The 19,243-nt window shown below is 48.7% G+C and overlaps 1 protein-coding gene across 4 annotated transcripts in view; it reads left to right on the plus strand.

Moving 5' to 3' along the window:
• The window catches only part of BCL9 (BCL9 transcription coactivator), a 57,318-nt gene that overhangs the window by 16,736 nt on the left and 21,339 nt on the right, over window positions 1-19,243 (plus strand). Inside the window, exon 1 of one of the 4 annotated variants that reach the window (XM_066571911.1) lies at window positions 11,208-11,222. The exons of the other annotated variants lie outside the window; for them this stretch is intronic. The gene's annotated coding sequence lies outside the window, so the exon portion shown is untranslated. Of the gene's footprint in view, window positions 1-11,207; window positions 11,223-19,243 lie in introns of those variants that run through there. 4 annotated transcript variants of the gene reach the window in all.

The raw sequence follows: 19,243 nt of genomic DNA on the forward strand, positions 1-19,243 counted from the left end.
GTTGTAAATATCTGTATGTACCTCTGGGGCTTGTTGGCTCCCCACGGGCCTCACTTCTCTCATGTCCCTGAATGATTGGCAAATTGTGTCTCCATCGTGCCTGGATCCAGCTGTCTAGCATGCTGATACAGGACAGATTCTGAATGTCATTGGGTTCCTACCAGCATGGCCTGTGATCAGGATTTTCCTTGATTTTCTGTGCTTGCTTTTCTTTTAACAGTGCAGAGGCTTTAGCTGTATGTGGTTGCAAAGTTTGTTGTCTCAGCTCTGCAGCTTCACTCTTCATCTGAGAGAAGAGGGTGAGTGGTTAACCCTGGTGTGCTGCAGAAGGCATGCCAGGAGGGAGATGAAAGAATCCAGGATTGCTCTTACAAGAGCATGAGCCTTCTCCTGAGTCAGAGGAGCATGGGCACGTGAGCCAGCTATCTTAATCCCAGCTATGAACTGGTGACTGCACAGTTAGAGCCACTGTCAGTGGCAGTGACTTCAGTATGTGGTGCCACTGCCTTCTGATTACTGTGCACTGCTGAACATGAAAAGAGCATCTGAAAGGTGCTCCCTGAAGGGCCGTTTTGTGGTCTCTTAACCTTCCATTAACAGCTCACCTTAGACCCTAACCCTGGCCTTGGGATGCAGCAGAGTTATTTCATTTACCAGGTGTGAAAATCATATTTTGCCATGTGAGGATGTTTGTTCTCTCAGGTGTATTCAGCAACTGGGGTTTCTTTTTTTTTGTTTGTTTGGGTTTTTAATGCTTTGTTAAAACTACAAGATATCATTAAAGATTTATATGTGGCAAATGTGTCCTTTTTTGCAGAGTGTTTCCTTTTAGAGACCTTCACAGTATTGATTTCAAGTAGATTTTCCTCCTCTGTTTTAAAACGTTTCCTTTGCCTATGGATTTTCAGCATTACTCACTGGAGCTGTGTGCAGTACATTCCCCAGACTGTACTATCAAGCCAGAGTCCCTTACTGCTGCTCTTCAGGGACCACTTCTGAAGCTGGAAAGACCATTCATTTGCTGTGTTCACTCAGTCCTGCACAACTATCCTGCATCACATCCTTATTACTCCAGGATGTGCATTGTCATCTAACTGAGCCATGGGTCTGCTTTCACCTTGTGCCAGTGGATCCCACACTAATCTGGCAAGAGCCTTGAGCTGGCCCTTCCTTGGACTGAGGGATGTTTGTTGGGATGTTTTAGATGTAAAGGGAAAACAAGCTGTACAACGGGGAGATGAAGAGACTGGAGTGATAAGTAGCTGATATTGTAAGGTCGTTTGTTTTTGGTGTCAGCATTTCATTTCTCAAACTCATCCTTGTGGCCACTAGAGTGGGGAACAGGGATTTCTTTTTTGGGGAGGGCAGAGGACTCAGCAGGAAGGCTGAGAATGCTGGCCCAGCACAGATCCTAGAAGAGTGAGGTACCACTGCCCTTTCAAGGAGTGTGCTGGTGTCCACCAGCCATTTCTCTGCCCCAGGATGAGGCCCTGGGGTCTATCTTCTGCTGGTGACTGAAACATCTCAGTGAGAGCCAGCTGATGGTGTGGGTTCAGCCATCTTTTGGTGGATCGTATCTGTAAGATGTTGAAGACTTGGATTCAGGCCTTAAAGCATCTGGCTTATGGAATTTGGCTTTGTTTACTGTAGTGTTATAGCCTTAGGGCCACAGAAAGTGCAGCTTTATTGAAATCATTGGAGTTGTGCTTGCTTATGGCAGCAGGGAGCTGGGGACGTGGTTTTTTGGAACATGTTGCCAGGAACATAAACCCTTTTCTTTGGGAGATGCTTTGTAAGGATGACTCAAGTAAATGCCTGGGAAACATTGTCCTAATGGAAACAAGACATTGCAGTGATCAGGTCTCAGAACAGCTCTTATTTCTTCCTCACATCTGTGACTTTCAGAAGTCACCATCCTAAGGCTCAGCTCTTCTCTCCTTCCTCATTATCATCCTAGTTTTGAACATCATATACACCACCAAGAGCAGGAGCACCCAGGGGAGACTCAGTCTCTGCACATGGGGGAAATAAGGACTTGGAAGAGGAAGCCAGCTGACTTGCATGGGATCCAGGCAGGGCGAAGTTGTGTCACTGGACAGAGCAGCAGCAATCTGTTATTGGATTCTAAAGTGGAAGGTATCTGTGCTTTAGCATTTACATTTTTACAGGAGATTCTTGCTACACTCTTTGATGCTGGATGCTCAAATAAAAGCAATTCCCAAAAATACAAGTGATTTCTAAGGACAGTGCACACAGTATTACCTGCATTTCTTGCATGCTGGATGGACTGCTGGCATTAATTTTAACTTGGTTTGACAGAGAGGGCAGGCAAAAGATGCAGGTTGTGTGTAGGAACAGCCCATGTTGTAGGCAAGTCAAGGCACAGGGAGTGTCCCATCAGAGTTCCATTATCAAGGCTGGTCCCTTGTGCGGCACCAGCTCACTTGTTAAATGGATGCTCTGAAATAAAAGGGTATAGATGGAAAGAAGCATGCTGTCCTAGGTGTCTCTGAGGACCTGCAAGGCAGGTATTGTCAGCAGATGTATTCCTGCTGGGGAATAGCCCGGTATGATTTAAAATAAGCTGGCAGATTTTGTGCTCAGATGGACTGGGAACATTCATGCAGTCTGTTATTGCAGTTCAGCTGTGAGAGGCCAGCACCACTAACAGAGAGGGACTAGCAAAATGTTTGGGCAGAAGTATGTCCAGTCATGACATCTGTTGCTGAAGTGGTCCACAGTTTGCACCATAAAAGTGCATAAGTAAAAATGGAAAAGAACAAGAGCGAGGCATTTATATAGCTAAGCCAAAACTCTCAAGTGCCCTCTAATAATGAAGAGTACTGGGTTTGTTGGTGTTGTCCTCTGTCATCTAAGATCTTGCAGATCTGAAAGCTGGTGATTACTGCAGGACAAAGTCAGCACCATACTGATGATAAGCCAATGTCTAATCTAAAGAGCAAGGGGGGAAATCTGTGTGTTTTCTTTGGAGGCATCTCTCTGTTTTATGTAATTTTGGTACAACACCTGAAAATCAGTGGCTGGTACTTTTGAAATGTATTTCTTTCATCAAAAGCTGTTTCAAACAACAGGTTGCACCTATCCATTCAGTCTAAGCTCCCTTGACATTTTTAAATGACAGATAATGAAAACTGTCTTCATTATAACTCAAGCAATTTCATCAGACTGTCACCAGCAAACAATGGCAAACTAAAGACTGAACAACCCTCAACTCTACTCTCCTAGGTACCTGTGCTAGAGTATCTGGTGTCTTTTCAGCTTCTAGGAAATATAAGAGGTGATATGTCTGCTGAGGAGAGTTCTGCATTGTGAGGCATTAGAGGTCAAGAGGAACATGTTAAAATCTGTCTGGGAGCCAGCGGTCAGATGGCATTAAAATGGAGCACAAATGTGAGAATGATCGTGGGTGAGAGACATGGCTTATCTAACTGAGCGCTGAATTCTGCACTGCCTTCAGTTTATGAATGGATTTAAAGCATGGTGCCAAACAGACCATATTGCAGTTGTCTAATCCTTAGGTGACAGAGGCAGGCATGATTGTAGGCAGAGCTGCATCCAAGAGGGCTCATCAGAACAGCCCAGTCAGCCTGGCATTATTGCTACCTGATCTGTGGGAATCGGTCCAGGCCCTGGATCTGAACTGCCGCAGGGAAACCTGGCTGAAGGAGCAGCTGTTGAGGTACGGTACTGGCTTATCTTTCCCTGCCTGTCTCTGCCCAGCCAACATTGCTGCAGGCTTGCCTGGGCTGAGCATCAGCCACACAGGTCCTTCCCCCCTTGCCCAGCCCCCCACTCCCCAAATTTATAGACTAAACCAAACTACCCCCCAGAGTTAGATTAGAGGGAGAGTGGGAGCAGAAGGGGCATTTCACAATAAAACATAATTTCTACAAGATGGCCACAGTATGGGAGAGGCTAGCACCAGGGAGTGAATTATACGGGTCTGGAGAAGAGAGAGGCTGTGGCAGAAAGAGGGTTGTTATTGGAGGACACAGGGAGGAAAATGATGGAGATAGAAGGTGTAGATAAATAGTTAGAAATGGCTGCAGTGGTGTGATTTGGAAGGAAAATCAGTCACTACTTCAGTCACCAGTGGTGATCAGTTTAGGGAGCTGAGTGGTAAATTACAGGCAGGTTAGGACTCTAAGAACACCCGTGACCCTGTGAAATGCTGGAAAGAGAAAAGTTGCAGTAACAGTGAGTAAGACTCAGATCTCATCTAACTGAGCATGAGTATCTCAAGGTGAAATAGCAGAAGGAGAGGAGGCGGGAATATTGATTTCTGCCTCGCAAAACAGACAACAACGCCTACTTTTTCATAGCAAGAATTTAACCATTCGCTTTAATGGGCCAGTCTGCGGTACGGTGGGGGCTTGGTTTCTTTGTGCACAGTCTAGAGGGGAATTCATGCTGAAGTTGTTTTTATTTTTTCGTAGCCTTGAAGGAGAGACATGAGCAAAATTTTTCCCTCAAACAACTCCGAGGTGCCTGTAAGGGTAGCATGAGTGGAATCTGTCCGTGTTGCTGGCCTGTTGTGCAGCAGGCGGGTACCCTGAGCAGCTGGATGCTGGAGGAGCAGTGCTGGAAGGCACAAAAAGCCCCTTATGTCAGGAGAGCTGTTGTATGTGTTGGCGACAGATGACTTCTTCTGTCTGTCTGAGGGCAGACTTAGCCTCCTATTTATCCTGTGAGAAGGATGCTTCTAATGAGAGGTGCTTTCTTCATCTGGTCGTGGCTTTCTCAGAAATGTTGCTTTGGGAATGAAATTTTGTTTGCTCGGTTTTACACCGTGGAGGTGCACATGTGTGCCCTGGAGCTGTGGGCAGGCAGCACAGAGAACGTGGCTGTGTGGCTGTGTAAGGGGGCTTGGTGGCTTGTACCAGGCTCAGCAGGTGGCTGAAAGGAAGCAGGAGGTGAGTTTGGCAATTTTGTGAGCTGCTCCCATGTCTGTTCTCATTGATGTCAAAGATGGCCATACACATTCAAAGGGAGTGTGAAGACATGGCTGAGAATCTTGAAAGGCTCAAGGGTCAGGCAATTCCAAAGACAAATTCTCCTGGCAGGACCACAGCACTCAGTGTGTGTTAGCAGCTCCCTGTAAGTGAGGACTGTGTGGTGGAAGCAGTATTCCTGTGCAATCATTGGTTCTGAAGTCTTCTCTGTGCCAAAATTTCCCACCTTTGTTTGGTATGAATTCATATTTTTCATGTGTTGCATGAGCATATGCTTCCCCAGATTCTGTTTACCTGATTTCCCTTCTGAATCAGTATCTGTTCTTTCCCTCTTTTTCTTCTCCATGTTTTTTTTTAAATCATAGGAGATAGAGCTGAGCATTTATCTCTATGGCTGCATGATACTTGCCTCATACCTGCTTATTGACTTGAGAAAAGACTCTCTAAATAGGGCAAGAGCATCCTGCAACTGGAATCTTTTAATGCACGGGATTTGTTCATCACATCAGAGTTTTTGATGGGAGATAATGTCTTCAAGTGGGCAGATCAACTATAAGTCTCTGTAGATGTCCAGACGAATATTATAACCACAGGCACAGTCCCATGTTCCTGCCCAAACCTGATTAAGGCTTAGATTGTTTGGGTGCTCTTGTGAACAGGAAAACACGACATCAACTGTTTCTCTCTTTTCAGTGCAGACAGGAAAGCGAGAGTAGGGCCTTTCTTGCCCAGGTGAATTTGCCATCATCTGCACACTGTTGCCTTGGGGTGATGTGCAGCCAGTGCTGGTCAGATCCATCAGCCAGTCTCAGCACAGCTCCATGCCCTGTGCAGCCAGCTGGAGAGTAGTCATTGCTGTAGGTGACTTACAGGAGTTTTTTCACCAGCAGTGGAGACACAAGTGGGGTTTGCATGTGTGTGTGTTTTGGGGGGGATGTGTGTGACTGTATGTGAAAATTGACATTGGTGTGAGTAGAGAGGCATTTCCCTCCTCTGGGAGGCTGTGAAGTCCCACCCACGATGGGATGCAGAGGGACTGTTCACACAAAGTATGTTAAAAATATTCTCTGGTGGTTTGCAGGATAGAAGCTCAGCAAAACTGAGGAGACTCGGGTTAATGTCTAATACTAAAAGAAACTGAACAAGAAAGAAAGCCACAACAATCTCTCCCCCTCCCCCAGGCCTGATTTCCTAATCTTTTAGGAATGATTTACAATAAATAAAAGATTTTCTGAAAGAAGGTTTTTTTCCAAGTTAACAATAGATGTTAAAGTACCCCTCCCTGTGGTCCTTTCCCATTTCTCTTTCACACTGTCCAGCTTTAGACTTCATCCTGCAGCAAGATTCATGAAGGCAACTCCCCTGTGCCCATGCAGAGAGATCACGGCGGTATGCAAACCATAATCACCTGGATTCCTTACAGAAATGGGTTGTTTCCTTTCGAGAAGGCTCATTAGAGCATGCAGCAGGGTAAACCTGAAAGCTTGTAAGAAAATGGTTTCATAGAGACTGATCTCTCTTGTCCCACAGCTCCTCTGATCATTTACACGGGAGCACAAAAGAGGGCAAAAAACCGCCAAACCTAAAGCAAACAAACAAAGCAAAACATCCTCCTAATGGTGTGTGCTCTTAATTTCCAGCAGTGATGGTGTTTTACACCTACTTTGTGCAGGTCTGCACGAATGCGGGTCGGGAAGCAGTGTAGAGAGCAAAGCTCTTAAGGAGTTAGTGGAGCTTCCCTGCTGGAAGGTTATAATCGCACTGAAAGAGGGAAATCTTGCCTCGGCAGACAGGAAATATGTGATGCAATTTCAGCACAGAGTTGCTAGAGATAGAATAGCCCATAAACTAAAAAAAAAATAAATTGGAGAGAACACTTTGCATGGCCCAAATGTGCCATGTCGAAGCTAATAGCAAGGGATCCCGTGACTGCAGAAGCAGCAATGTACTGGCTACATGGTGCATGGTGTTGACATCCTTTACCTGCAAGGAGAAGCGCCTGTCCATGATCCTGGGTATAGGGATTGTAGGCAGACTCTTACTGCTGACAGCTTTCCTTGAGGCAAGGTTTTTTTTTAAATTATTGATTGAAAAGGCCCAATCTACTGTTGTATTTGAGGTGGAAGTGTTTCACGTGGAATGAGTTGATTGGAGAAGGCTTCACTTCAAACAGTCGATGGTCAGGAGCAGGGTGTGACTTCAGAAAAGGGTAATGTCTCCAGCCTTCACACGCTGAGGATCCATGTCTCCATTTCACCTTCCCTCAGTCGACTCCATCTTCAAAAGTTCCTGTTTCTCAGATGTTTCCACCTCCTCCAGTTGTGCCAGTTCAGCTGCTTGTGGAGATGAAATCTACATCAGGGCTGGTCTGGTGTTAAGGTTTTGTTCTTGTTAGCCGGGCTTTTAAAAAAAAGTTGGATCGTTTAAGCCGCTCACCTATGCATGTAGCTACATAAATAGTTTAACTGGCACAAGTGAGCGGCAATAACTGAGAGAGCATGGCAGGATCCTCTAAAACTGGGTCTGCTGCAGGTGGAACAGTGAAACAGAGCCACAGCCCTACACACTCTCAATGTTATTTGCATGAGTAGCTCCATTGTGCTTCAGTGGGACTCTACTTACACATGTAAAATTAAATGTTTGCAGGGCCAGGCCCTTGAAGAGAATAAAAGCTGCGATCGGGGTGTGCCATGCTCTGAACCATGTACAGAAAGTGTCATGCAAATGTATTTTGCTGGCTGGGCTATCTCGTCTGATCTGTCTGCTCCGAAGAACCAGAGCTCCTGTGGCAACTTTCCTTAGGCTTGGGTTGCTCTAATGGAAGAGGGCCGTGCTTTTGAATAGACAGGCTGATCTCCTGCCCTCGCTGCAGACGGGGAGTTGTGAGGAGAGCATACACAGTGTGGTGAGAGCTGTAATGCTTCCAAGATGTTCTTGGATTTGCCGGAGTGCTGTAAAGAGTCGGGACAGCTGCTTTCTCTGGGGCAGCTTTTATGAGCTTGGCCAAGGGAGGGCAAGGCCCCAATACAGGGGGCTGCTCTCGAGGCTGGTGGGGACAGTCCCAACATCTGGGGCTCTGCTACCTGAAATCTCGACTTACAACCAGTTAGGATCGTTTTGGAGCCTGTTGTTGTCAGTTCCCATGGTAAAACCCTTCAAGGACAGCCTTGGGAATTCACTGCTGTGGTGGATTCCCAAAGGTGGTGGGTGAAGCAGCAACTTAACTCTTGAGAGTGAAGCAGAGCACCTTGATCGCTGCTCTCCGGAGCCCCAAAGAGAGGAAGGAAGAGACTTAAAGCCGTTGGAGGGGAGAGGCTTGGTGTGGTTATTTGAGACCGCTGCCTGCAGAGTTGCACAGTCATTTATAACTGTTTGAAATGTGGGGGGATGGGGTCGGGGGGATGGGAGGGGAGTCGGAGGAACCACAGCATCTGCAAACTAGTAGCATTTTGTGCTCGTTTTCCCCGGTCTAACTCCTAAAGGAACCAGGCAGCGAAGTACTGGGTCGGAGGAGGGAGGAGAACAAAAAAGTCAGTTCGCTAACTCCTTGTATTTTATCACTGCTGTTCCATGTGTCGGGATTGAGGCACAGAGTAGGATTTTCAAAGGTACCTTTGGAAAATGGAAGTCGGGTGCCTGGCTTCCTTAGGCTCCTTAGAAAAATCCCAGCCTCTACTGCCCAGGGCAAGCAACTTCCTTTTAAGCGAACCACGATGGGTTCTTGGTGTCGGTGCGAGTGGGACTGGATCTTCTGTGGGAAGCACTGTGAGGTACATTCTCTTCCTTGCACCATGCTGGCCAGCATGGTGGGATGCGTGAAGGACAGGAGGAATTGCAGGTGTTGCATTAAGAGAGAACCGTATCAATGTAAAAATGGGAAAAGTTTAAACATCATGTAGAGGAGAGTGTGGAACCGATGGCAGCAAAGGTGGTGGTTCCAGTTTCACCGACACTTCAGCTGTGGAAGGTGCTGGTCGCGATCGCTGGAAAGATGCAGGTGGGGCTGGCGTCAGTGGGTGGAAAGACTTGTCAGAGACCAAAGATTTCCACCTTCGGGTCGTGGATCCTGGGAACTTGTAGCCCCAGGGACTTGTCTAGAAAAGGTGTCAGTGGGCTGGAAGTCTGTCCAGCGGGAAATGCTTCGGGTCTCTGGTCTGCCAACCAGAAGGGACTGAAACCCCGCTGTTAAGAAGTGTGTCCCTGAAGGAAGAGTATCTATCTGGGGTAAGAGGTGATAATTAGCAACTGTTGCAGTGTTCAGGAAGCTGTAAGGAGTTCTTTAACAGTGTTTGCAAGTGAGCAAGGACAAGGGGAGGAGAAGAGAGGGACAAAAAGAGAAAAAGGGATTGAGGGCTGAGCAAAGAGAGGAGGTGGTTTTATCTGCCAAGAGCAACGCCCAGCGTGAATGTTGCGCTAAAAGGGTCTTCTTCCAAAGACTTGAGTTACTTAAAAGTGGGAGTTGGACAAAGAATGGGTCGTTTGAGGATAAAGGGGGAGGGAGGACACTGCATTTCTGTTCACTGATGTTGTATTGGCTAAACAGGTTATTCAGGCAGCGCGGATAAGCAAAACTGATCCGCTGACTTTCTCTGTTCGGCTGCATCGGTGTGCCACCGGTGGCTTGGAAACCTCTTCCTTACAGCCACGAGAGCGCCCATTTTAAGAACATTTTGTGGAGGTGAAGGAGAAGGATTAGTGGATGTTGAAAGCCGTCTTTTCACAGAGTAAGTCTCAGACTGAAAAGGGCGGGGGATTGCTACAAATCTTCAAAACTCTTCACTGCCAGTTTGAAACCAAACTACATTGATGTCTAATCCCCCAAACACGGAGCATTTGTCCAGGATGGGGCCCTTGAGCATTTTTAGGAGTTGATAGGTTGTGTCTGTTTGCCATTACTGCCTGGTCCCTCCCTGTTCAGTTCCAAGCTGCTGCTTATCCTGGCTTTTTCTCTCCTCAGAAGAAAGCCCTCGGGTCTCTCGGCGGGTGGGCAGTCGGGGTGCTCAGCCCCCTGAGAGGAGGGACGCGCTTCTCCTCCACTAATCCCCCCCTCCCGCTCTCATCCCGCGTTCCTCAGAAACGTGCGGAAGGCAGGGACATGTGCCAGCGGCCCGCGCCGCTACACGACGGTCCAGCGGCTCCCCCGGGCCGTGCCACCATTGGGCTGGCGGCGATTCCCGGTGGCCACCTCGGCTCTCCAGGGCGCGTGGAATCCCCCTCGCGGGGCGGGGGAGGGGACAGCGAGGCAGAGGCGGGGGTACCACGGCACCGGCAGCGGCGTGGGCCTGGCGGGCCGGTGCCGAGCAGGGCGGGCAGGGCACCAGCTTGGGGCCGGGCGGCGCCATGCCCTATCCCGCATCCCCTATCCCGCATCCCGTATCCCGCATCCCCTCAGGGGCCCCGCGCGCCGTTTCCGTTAAGGGGGTGCCGCCGCTGGGGTCGGGGGGGCAGGGTGGGGGCGGGCCCCCCGCGCGCGCCGCCTCAGGGGGAGCGCCAGGGCCCCTCCCCGGCCCCACCGGGGGCGCCTCCCCTGCGGTACCTGGCGGGCACCGGCAGCGCGGGGAGCGCCCTTCCAGCCACCCGGAGAACCGGGGCGCTGACGGCCATTCTCGGCGCCCGACTCGGCGGAGGGGAGTTTGGGGTGGAGGGAAGCGGGGGGGTGGCGGGGGAGGCGGCCCCTTTAAGAAGAGCCCCGGGCGCGCGGTCTCTTTAAAATGGGAGGAGGGGGCGTGGCCGCCGCGGGGCGGGGGCCGGGCTATGTTAATGAAGGGGCGGGGCCGCGAGGCCGAGGGGAGCCTGTCTCTTTAAGAGCCCGGCTGGTACCACCGCGCGGAGAAGGGGGAAGGGCCGCAGTCCCCGCCCTCTGGCCGGGGAGAGGCGGGGCGGGGGGGCCGGGCGAGACCACTGCGCGGCGCGGGGAGCGAGAGGCGGTCCCGCCGCCGGCCGAGTGAGTAGCGGACGGTACCATTGCCGGGGCGGGGCGCGCGCGACGGGCGGTACCATTCCTCTCTCCGCGGGTTGCGGGACGCGGCGGGAGGGGGGCGCGGGGGGGGGGGGGATTGGAACCAGTGTGGGGAGAAGCGGGGGGGGGGGGAGCGGGCGGGGGGGAGCGGGCGCGAGGGGCTGCGCTGGGCGGTACCATGTGCGCGGGGAGCGGGGGGGGGAGGCGCCGGCGGACAATGGAGCCTGTGTGTGTGTGCGGGAGGGGGACGGAGCCGCCGCGCCGCCCCCGCCGGCCACGGGCTGAGCGCGGTGAGTGCGGGGCGGGCACCGGGCACCGGCACCCGCACCAAGTTCGGGAGTTGGGGGGGTCCCCGGGGGTGCCCCAAAGGAGGCGGCGAGGGGAGCCCAGGGGTTGCATGGGGTGCCTGGGGGGCTGTGATCCATGGAGGCATGTGTGGGGAGCAGGGGATGTGCTCCGTGGAGGGATGTGTGGGGAGCAGAGGATGCTCCGGGAGCTGTGCTCCATGGAATGTGTGGGGAGCAGGGGATACCTGGGGGATGTGCTCCATGGAGGGATGTGTGGGGAGCAGAGGATGTTCCGGGAGCCGTGCTCCATGGAGAGATGTGTGGGGAGCATGGGATGTTGCGGGAGCTGTGCTCCATGGAGGGGTGTGTGGGGCATGGTTGATATTCTGGAAGCTGTGCTCCGTGGGGAGCAGGGGATGCCTGGAGGATGTGCTCCATGGAGGGACGTGTTGGGAGCAGGGGATGCTCCAGGAGCTGTGCTCCATGGAAGGAGGCGTGGGGGGGTATAGGGCTGCTTGGGATGTGTGGGGTGCTTTGGGGTGCGCTGGGAGCCCTGGAGGTTGTGCTGTGTGGAGCGGCACATGGAATGCTGTGCCCGGCGTCGTGGTGCAGGGGATGCCCCGGGGGCTGTGATATATGGAGGAATGTATGGGATGCCACAGGGCATGTGCTGGGAGGAGGCATGTGTGGGCTGTCCTGGGTCGCGGTGTGGTGCATGGGATGCTCCAAGAGCTGCGCCTGGTGGAGGGATGTGTGGGATGCTCGGTGGTGCGGGGGATGCGCTGGGGCTCTCTGCTGTGTGGAGAGGTGTGTGGGGCACTGGGGCTGTGCTCTGTGGGGCTGTGGGTGCTGCCCTGAGGTGTGTGGGGCACTGGGGCTGTGCTCTGTGGGGCTGTGGGTGCTGCCCTGAGGTGTGTGGGGCACTGGGGCTGTGCTCTGTGGGGCTGTGGGTGCTGCCCTGAGGTGTGGGGCACTGGGGCTGTGCTCTGTGGAGCGGTGGGTGCTGCCCTGAGGTGTGTGGGGCACTGGGGCTGTGCTCTGTGGAGCGGTGGGTGCTGCCCTGAGGTGTGTGGGGCACTGGGGCTGTGCTCTGTGGGGCGGTGGGTGCTGCCCTGAGGTGTGTGGGGCACTGGGGCTGTGCTCTGTGGGGCTGTGGGTGCAGCATTGGGGTGATCTGTGCTGCCCTGAGGTGTGTGGAAGTGCCTTCGGGCCGTTTTGGGTGGACTAGAGAGGTGGTTGTGAGATTCCAATCTCAGTGAGGGGCTGGCACATCGGATGGGAGGGGCTGTTGGATTGGGAGTGAAGATTGTCCTAGGAGAAAGAAGGTGGTGTAAAAGTGGGGCGGGAGCTGTGTGTGTGAACTCTGTGGTTGAGCTGAAGTGAGGGGCTGGGGCACAGGGGTGTAGGGAGAGGGATACAAGGTGAAACACACAGTGAGAGGGTGGGAGATGATGTGTGGGACATTAGATCTCCTGGGACATGCCTGAGGAAGGGATGTGGTGCAGAAGTACTGAACAGGAAAAGATGTGGAGAGCTGGGTGAAGAAATGAGTATGAGGTTGGCTGGGGAGAGTGGTACATGAAGGGAAGCATGTGAGGAGTTGGGACTTGAGTCGTTGTAAGAAAGAGAAATGGGAGTGGGATTGGGGTAGCACTGGGAGCCAGAATATGAGGTAGGAAGTGCTTTCAGCAGGAGGGAGGTGGTGCACATGGGTCATGAGGGAAATTGTGGGGCTCCAGAGCTGGGAGGCAGTGTAGATAGACCAGGGGAGCAGGAATCCAGGGAAGCTGAGCCTGTAGTATCGAACTAGTAGGTGGGATACTAAGTGTGGGAGGGGATCTTGTACATGGGGATTGTGGGGAAGAGCAGTATCTGTCAAGGCAGGGGAAATGTGTTTATTTGGAAGGATTCCTACTAGGTAGAGGAGAAGCTCTGTCTGTGTATGCATGAGAGGGAATCTGTGCTCTGGCTGGCTGCAAAGGAGGAAGAGAGGCTAAATCTGAAGTTTCATGAGGTTAAGGGTTAGATGATGAAGAAAAAAAAATGAACAGTAGAGACCTTAAATGCTTAGGGAAATGGTGGGACAGGTGGATGCATGCAAGGCAGCAAGGCTCCACTTCTAGGATGAGAGAGAAGCCTGTATTTCTGTGTTGTCCAGCTCCCTGTCCCCAAGTTCTATGTGAAGCTGATGGGTCTAAAAAGGCCTCTGAAGATGGATTGTTTGGGATATGGAAGGTGGATTTTACTCAGGGAGGGTAGACAAAGCATGAGGAGACAGATGGGAGGAATCTGATGTGACAGTCATTGGTGGGTTGCTATTTGGGTGTAAAATATTAAGGTGGGATGATTACATGATTAGTGCTTTAATAGTAAACTACATGAGAAATCAAAAAATTGTCATGCAGCAAAGAAAGACTGAAATAAGTGTCAGATGGGAGCTGGTTGTGGAGTGATTCAAAGCCCACCAAGGTGAAAGGAAAGATGCTTTAATTCTTCAGATGCCAGACCTAACATGGACTCTGAAGCTGGTCTGGAAATAACCACGAACCTCACTTTTGGGAGAGAAACATCAAGTCTGGTAGCCTCTACCTGGTAAAGTAACACCTTCTCCTTGGTCTGGGCAGAGAAGAAAGGGCTGTGCCAAGTCAAGTTTGTCTCCTTAAGCCTCCTTGTTGGTGACTGGATGATTTTCTGTCAAAACACAGTTGGAGGAAGCGGGGGAGATAGCTCTCTCTGTTTTTAGGGGTTCCAGTAACATTTTTATTTTCCTTGAAAGTATTTTGTCCTTGGTTTCTCTGTGAAAAGCCCACACAGACATTGGATGCTCTGAAGGATCCTTAAATGTATCAAATCTTTAAAAGCATGAGGAAAAAAAGTGATGCAGATTTTTTTTTCTGTTTTGTTGAATTATTTGATCAGCGATTGCTCGAGATATTACAATAACAACCGTTGGGAAGCTAGGCAAGGCATTATATGAAATCCAATGAAAGAATTAACATACTTTAACAGCTTTATCCCCACTTCTTTTGGTTTGCCTGTGTCCTGCTTTCTCTGAGCTGTGTCACGGCCAGTCCGGCTGAAGCGGGGTGTTGCAGGTGTGGAACTGGGCAGCTGATGGGGGCACACACACGGAGTCGTTTTGTGTCCATTCTGCGGCAGAGGAGCTGTGCTTGCAGGAGTGCACACGCCTGCATCCCATGGCACAGGGATCTGCTTTCCTGCCTGAACTACAGGCGTTGTTTTCCCGAGGTTTTATAGCCATTTTGGACAAGTTGGCATGATGGCTCTGTTACGCGGTGTGGATTTTTTTTCTTTTAACAGTGATCTCCAAAGAGATTATTTTTAATGAATGTGTCCTTTTTTTCTTACTCAGTGCATAAAAATGGCTCAAGGGCTCATATTCTTTCCCTGTCTCCCTTGCTGGCCTCTCCTCAAACAACAAAAGAAAGGCATCTTTCTTTTTTTGACTTGGAGTTAGCAACGATGTTAGTTTTGGGATTTTGGAATTTTCTCAGTGGGGCAAGTGCGTTTTTGTTTTGTTTTGTTTTTTTATCTGTTTTTTTTGGGTCGGGATTTTATTGTGGAGAGGGGTCTGGGGATCTTGGGTCTCACTGCACTTGTGTGAACTCTTAACACCTTAATTGAAGGGGTGGAGATGCTGAATCACTAACAAAGACCTCCTTTATCCAAAATGTTAATCAATCATTGACGTTAAATAAGTGTGAACAAAACCAAGCAAAAAAACCCCCCACCCTAAACAAGTTTTTGTGTAAGTCCCCCTCCCATTCAGCTGCTCATCTTTGGTCAGGTTAACGTGATAAATTCTTTTGGGAATGTATTTTGCCCGTGCACTTGATTTTTGCAGTGTTTAGTAAAAGTTCTGTTTATGACTTCCCAGTGTAGTTTTCCCAATACAGATTATTTAGCTCCTAGATGTCTAAAGAGGTCCTGGGAAAAATTGTGATTTGCTCTGGTGTGGGGGAGTAGCTGGACTATGATAGCAGTGTTGTGACCATCTTTTTGTACACTAGTTTTTTGGGTTTTTTTTTTTTTGTTGTTTTTTTTTTTTTTTCCCTTGTTTGTTTTGGGGAGTTATTTTGCTTTTCTCTCTTGTGATGAGTTAATTTGTTTATTGGTCAACACAATCTTCTAAGCTAGGCAGGACCCGCATTTTAATGTGAAAGAAAAGAAATAGGTTTCTGGTCATACAACCAGAAACTTTGTAGATCTCTTTTGGATATTATGGATACAAAGGGTGTGGACTCTTTCTTCCCTGTGCTTTCCCCCTCCTTCCCCCCCCATCTTACATTTCATCTTTACAGTTCATGTGCTTGGATTGTTTTTAGTTAGGGTTAGTCCACAGCCAAACTGCATTTGTCACCAAATATCCAAATATAGAAACTGAGGCGATTGTAAGCCACAAGGCTAAAATATTCATATACTACAGCTTTTCTGAGCAGTTTATATGTTTGATGTGGATAAGAATGGAGTACCTTTGATCCATATTTCCCAGCTATTCAAAGGCTTGCTACTCTGCAGCACATTGACTTCCCACACCTATTTCTACATGTTTCTTCCTAGATGTTGTTTTTTCCTCTGAATTCTTGACATGCTGTGTCAATTCTCTTGCCTCACAAACTGTGCCTATGGCTTAGGAATTTTGCTGGTCTTTTATAAATTCAATAGGAAAAAAACCCCAACTCCAAACAGCAACAACAACTTTATCCTGTGAAGCAATTACATTCCAGTGAGTATTCAAACTAATTTTATCTTAAATGTGAGCTGTGCTACCTTGCAGGGCTTTTTCTGTTCTGCTTTGTAGAAGTTTGTCAGAATTTCTTCATAGCAATGCAGGCAGCCTTCATAAAATCCTTCTAACTCGTTTGTGTGGCCTTGGACTTCACAGAAATCTCTGAGCCTCCCTAAGGTCTGTGGTCTGTTTACACAGATATGAAGTCCTTTAACCCAGCAAGTTTTGCTGTGGGCTTGGATTTCCTGCTTACAAGCTCTGCTGGAGTCCCTCTAGTCTTCCTGCTGGCAAAATAAAGGTGTTAACTCAGTTTTTCAGAGCAATTTGTGAATGGAAAGAGATTTCATTGCCGAATTTTTGTTCAAGCAGGGCTCTGCCTATTGAATTTAAAAGAGCTTTCCCCTATGTACCCTTACTTGTCTGTTAGGTTTTCGGGTTTTTTTTACTGCTTTAAAAGTTTAATTGTTTTGGAGCTTGACCTCCTTTGTAGTAGGGACTACACAAGTCCAGAAGAACAGGAACTTTATTCATAATTAGGAAGTCCAGATAATCTTGAAGAACTTGAACAAAAAAAATCTATCTGTTGGGAAATTTCTGAAGGGTTGCCTTTAAGAACATGCAGGCTTATAAACACTGGTTAGCAACAACAGGTGACATTTAATGTGCTGAATCCAAGTGAACTGTTCCAGTGTTCACTTTTGATTTATATTTTTGAAGAAGCAGGGGTGTGCTTTGAGAGTGCACCCTTACCTGTTGGCGGAGCTGCCCTCTGTTTTTATTCCTTTGAGCTCTTCCTTCAGTGCTAGAGCTGGGTTTTGAGGAGTCCTTGGTGCTCATCTGTTTTGACTCTGCACCATCCTGCTGTGTGTGCTGGTGCTGCTGTTTTGGAGCAGCTGGATGCTGGAACGGTTCAGGGAGCTGATCTGGATTAGAAGTAGCCTGGCAGAGAAATGATGATACTTAGCCTGCATCAGTTTGCCAGACTGGTTTGCTGTTTGGCCACGGGCACATCAGACAGTGTGGTGCAGGGGTGGGAGTAAATATTGGTACCAGCAGTTCTCTAAGCTGGCAGTGCTGCCAAAAGGAATGCTCATCTAACTACATTGCTAAGAGTCTGCTAAACTTGCTAAATGTTTTTTACACCTGTTTGTTACAGCTTCCCTTGCCTGAGAACAGTTCCTCCAGCTGACCTTGTTCTTTTTGCCAAAAATCATCTCTGAACGTATATGCAAGGTATCAAAAGAGAAGCCCTCTTGAAGAAGCTTTAAGCAGGGCCAACAGCAGAGTGTTGGGGCTTTGCTAGGGAAGAGTTTCTGCTGCCTCAAGACTTTCTGTTGATACAGAACATGTACTGTAAATTGACGATAGACTATTTAGTATGGTTGCAATTAAGCAGTGAAACTCATGCTGTGAGAATCTTGCTGAGGAGCAAGAATTCAACAAGAGTTAAAAAGCATCAGATGTCTTTAAGAATATGAAGAATATTCAATTATCATAATCAGTGGCAGTAGAAATTTTGGAAGAGGTATTAAGCCTGTGGTCTAAGCCTTCTTTTTTATTCTGCTCTAGCAGTTGTGCTTCTATATTGGGAAAGGGAGGGATGGAATAGCCTGTGGTGCCTGGTTTTGCTGCAGGGTTCTCACACTCCTCTCTGGGAACTTGATTGAGAACCAGCATATGAGATGTGCCATAGACTTCTGGTTGGATCTCGGTGAACCATCCTGAAATCTGGTAAATGTGGCTATTGTGAAGTGAACTGCTGCCTCACAACTTTTTAGATTTTCTTTATTCCTACTTCTGTGAGTTGTTCTTCCATATTCTTTTGCAGAGTTGAATCTGAGCACTCTGGTTTTGATCTACTTTAACAACACTAATTGAATTTATTTTAAATACTGTTATGAAATTGCAGTTAACTATATCTGAAGAATGAATGTTATCTCTTTAGAGAGATCCCTTTTTTTCAGACAGACTTAAAAGCAGAAGTGGGATTTTCCTTGTTTGGCCTCCAAGAAGATGCTTGTGGAATAGGGAAGGGAGATGAACAAGGGAGCTATAAGGTGGTTGGCCTATTTGTTTTTTAAAACCTAGGCAGAATCAATGAAATCCTTTCGAAGGAAGGAGGAAGTGCCTTTTACCACTGACATGATTTCTTTCAACAAAGAGAGATGGAGCAATGTCCTCTGAGATTTCACTGAAAATTGGGTGCTGTAGTCTCGAAAGCAATGCTGGTTTTACGTGCTCCTTAGTGGTACAGTTGGTGGCATAAAGAGTGGATGATATACACAATAATTTAGCTGCATATGGAATCGAGGGAGAGCTTGCTGTTTTCTGTATTGAGTTCAGAGCAGTTGTTGTTCAGGCACAGATAGCCACACAGCTGCCTGTTCAGCTCCTAGCACTGGCAATTACTCTGAGCTGGGTGTCTTGTTTTCATGGCTGTTTGGCCTCTAAAGAAAGCAGTGCTGCTGTGTTTTTCCTCCTCTGGTGAGGCTCTGTCTGCAGAGTAGCAGAGCAAGAGAGCTTTAAATCACTGACCCACCTTGTCACTGATGGTCTCCGTGTGCCTGTGGTTGTCCTCTGTGCTTTCTGAACAAAGGGTGCAGATATCTGTTCTACCTTATCAGCGGGGTGGCTGGGGCCCATGGGCTCCTGTAAAGCCAGGGTTGCTTGGATTTGGTGGCAAACTTGGGAACAGAGCTTGGCTCTGAACGTGCCTGTGATTTATCTACTCGACCATGTTACTTATGCTCTACAAGTTGCTTTAAGTCTGTGAGTCTGCCTGTGTATGTTGTGTCAAGCTATCCTTGCCACCTTTGCAGTGTGCACAGAGTTGTGAAGACCTGCACAAAAACTCTGGTTTAGTGGTTCACTGATAAAAACACTGGGTAAGATCAAGCAGTGCAGACCATTCTTCAGGTTGCTCAGAGCTCTGCTTTCTGCATTTTACTAAACTGACTTCTTCAGGTGTCTTGATATCACTGTTCCACTGCCTGTGAAATGGCAATGTTCTATCTGTGTACCAATCTGGATTTGTTTGTGGATTGATTAGAAATGTATTTGCAGTGTAATATAAAACCAAGTTGAGGTGAGCAGCCACAGCCTGCCTCAACAGAGACAGCTGGTACAATGGACAGTTGAGGCAATCCTGTGTATGGAGAAACTCTTTTCAGAACTTCTGATGGTGGAATGGAAGTTTTCCACCACATTTTATATGTATGTATTAGAAAAAAACTAAAAAAACTTCAGGTCAAAATGATTTGACAGCTCGTTAGCA

The sequence above is a fragment of the Molothrus aeneus genome, chromosome 2, assembly GCF_037042795.1.
Source record: "Molothrus aeneus isolate 106 chromosome 2, BPBGC_Maene_1.0, whole genome shotgun sequence".
In the NCBI taxonomy this organism is placed as follows: Eukaryota; Metazoa; Chordata; class Aves; order Passeriformes; family Icteridae; genus Molothrus; species Molothrus aeneus.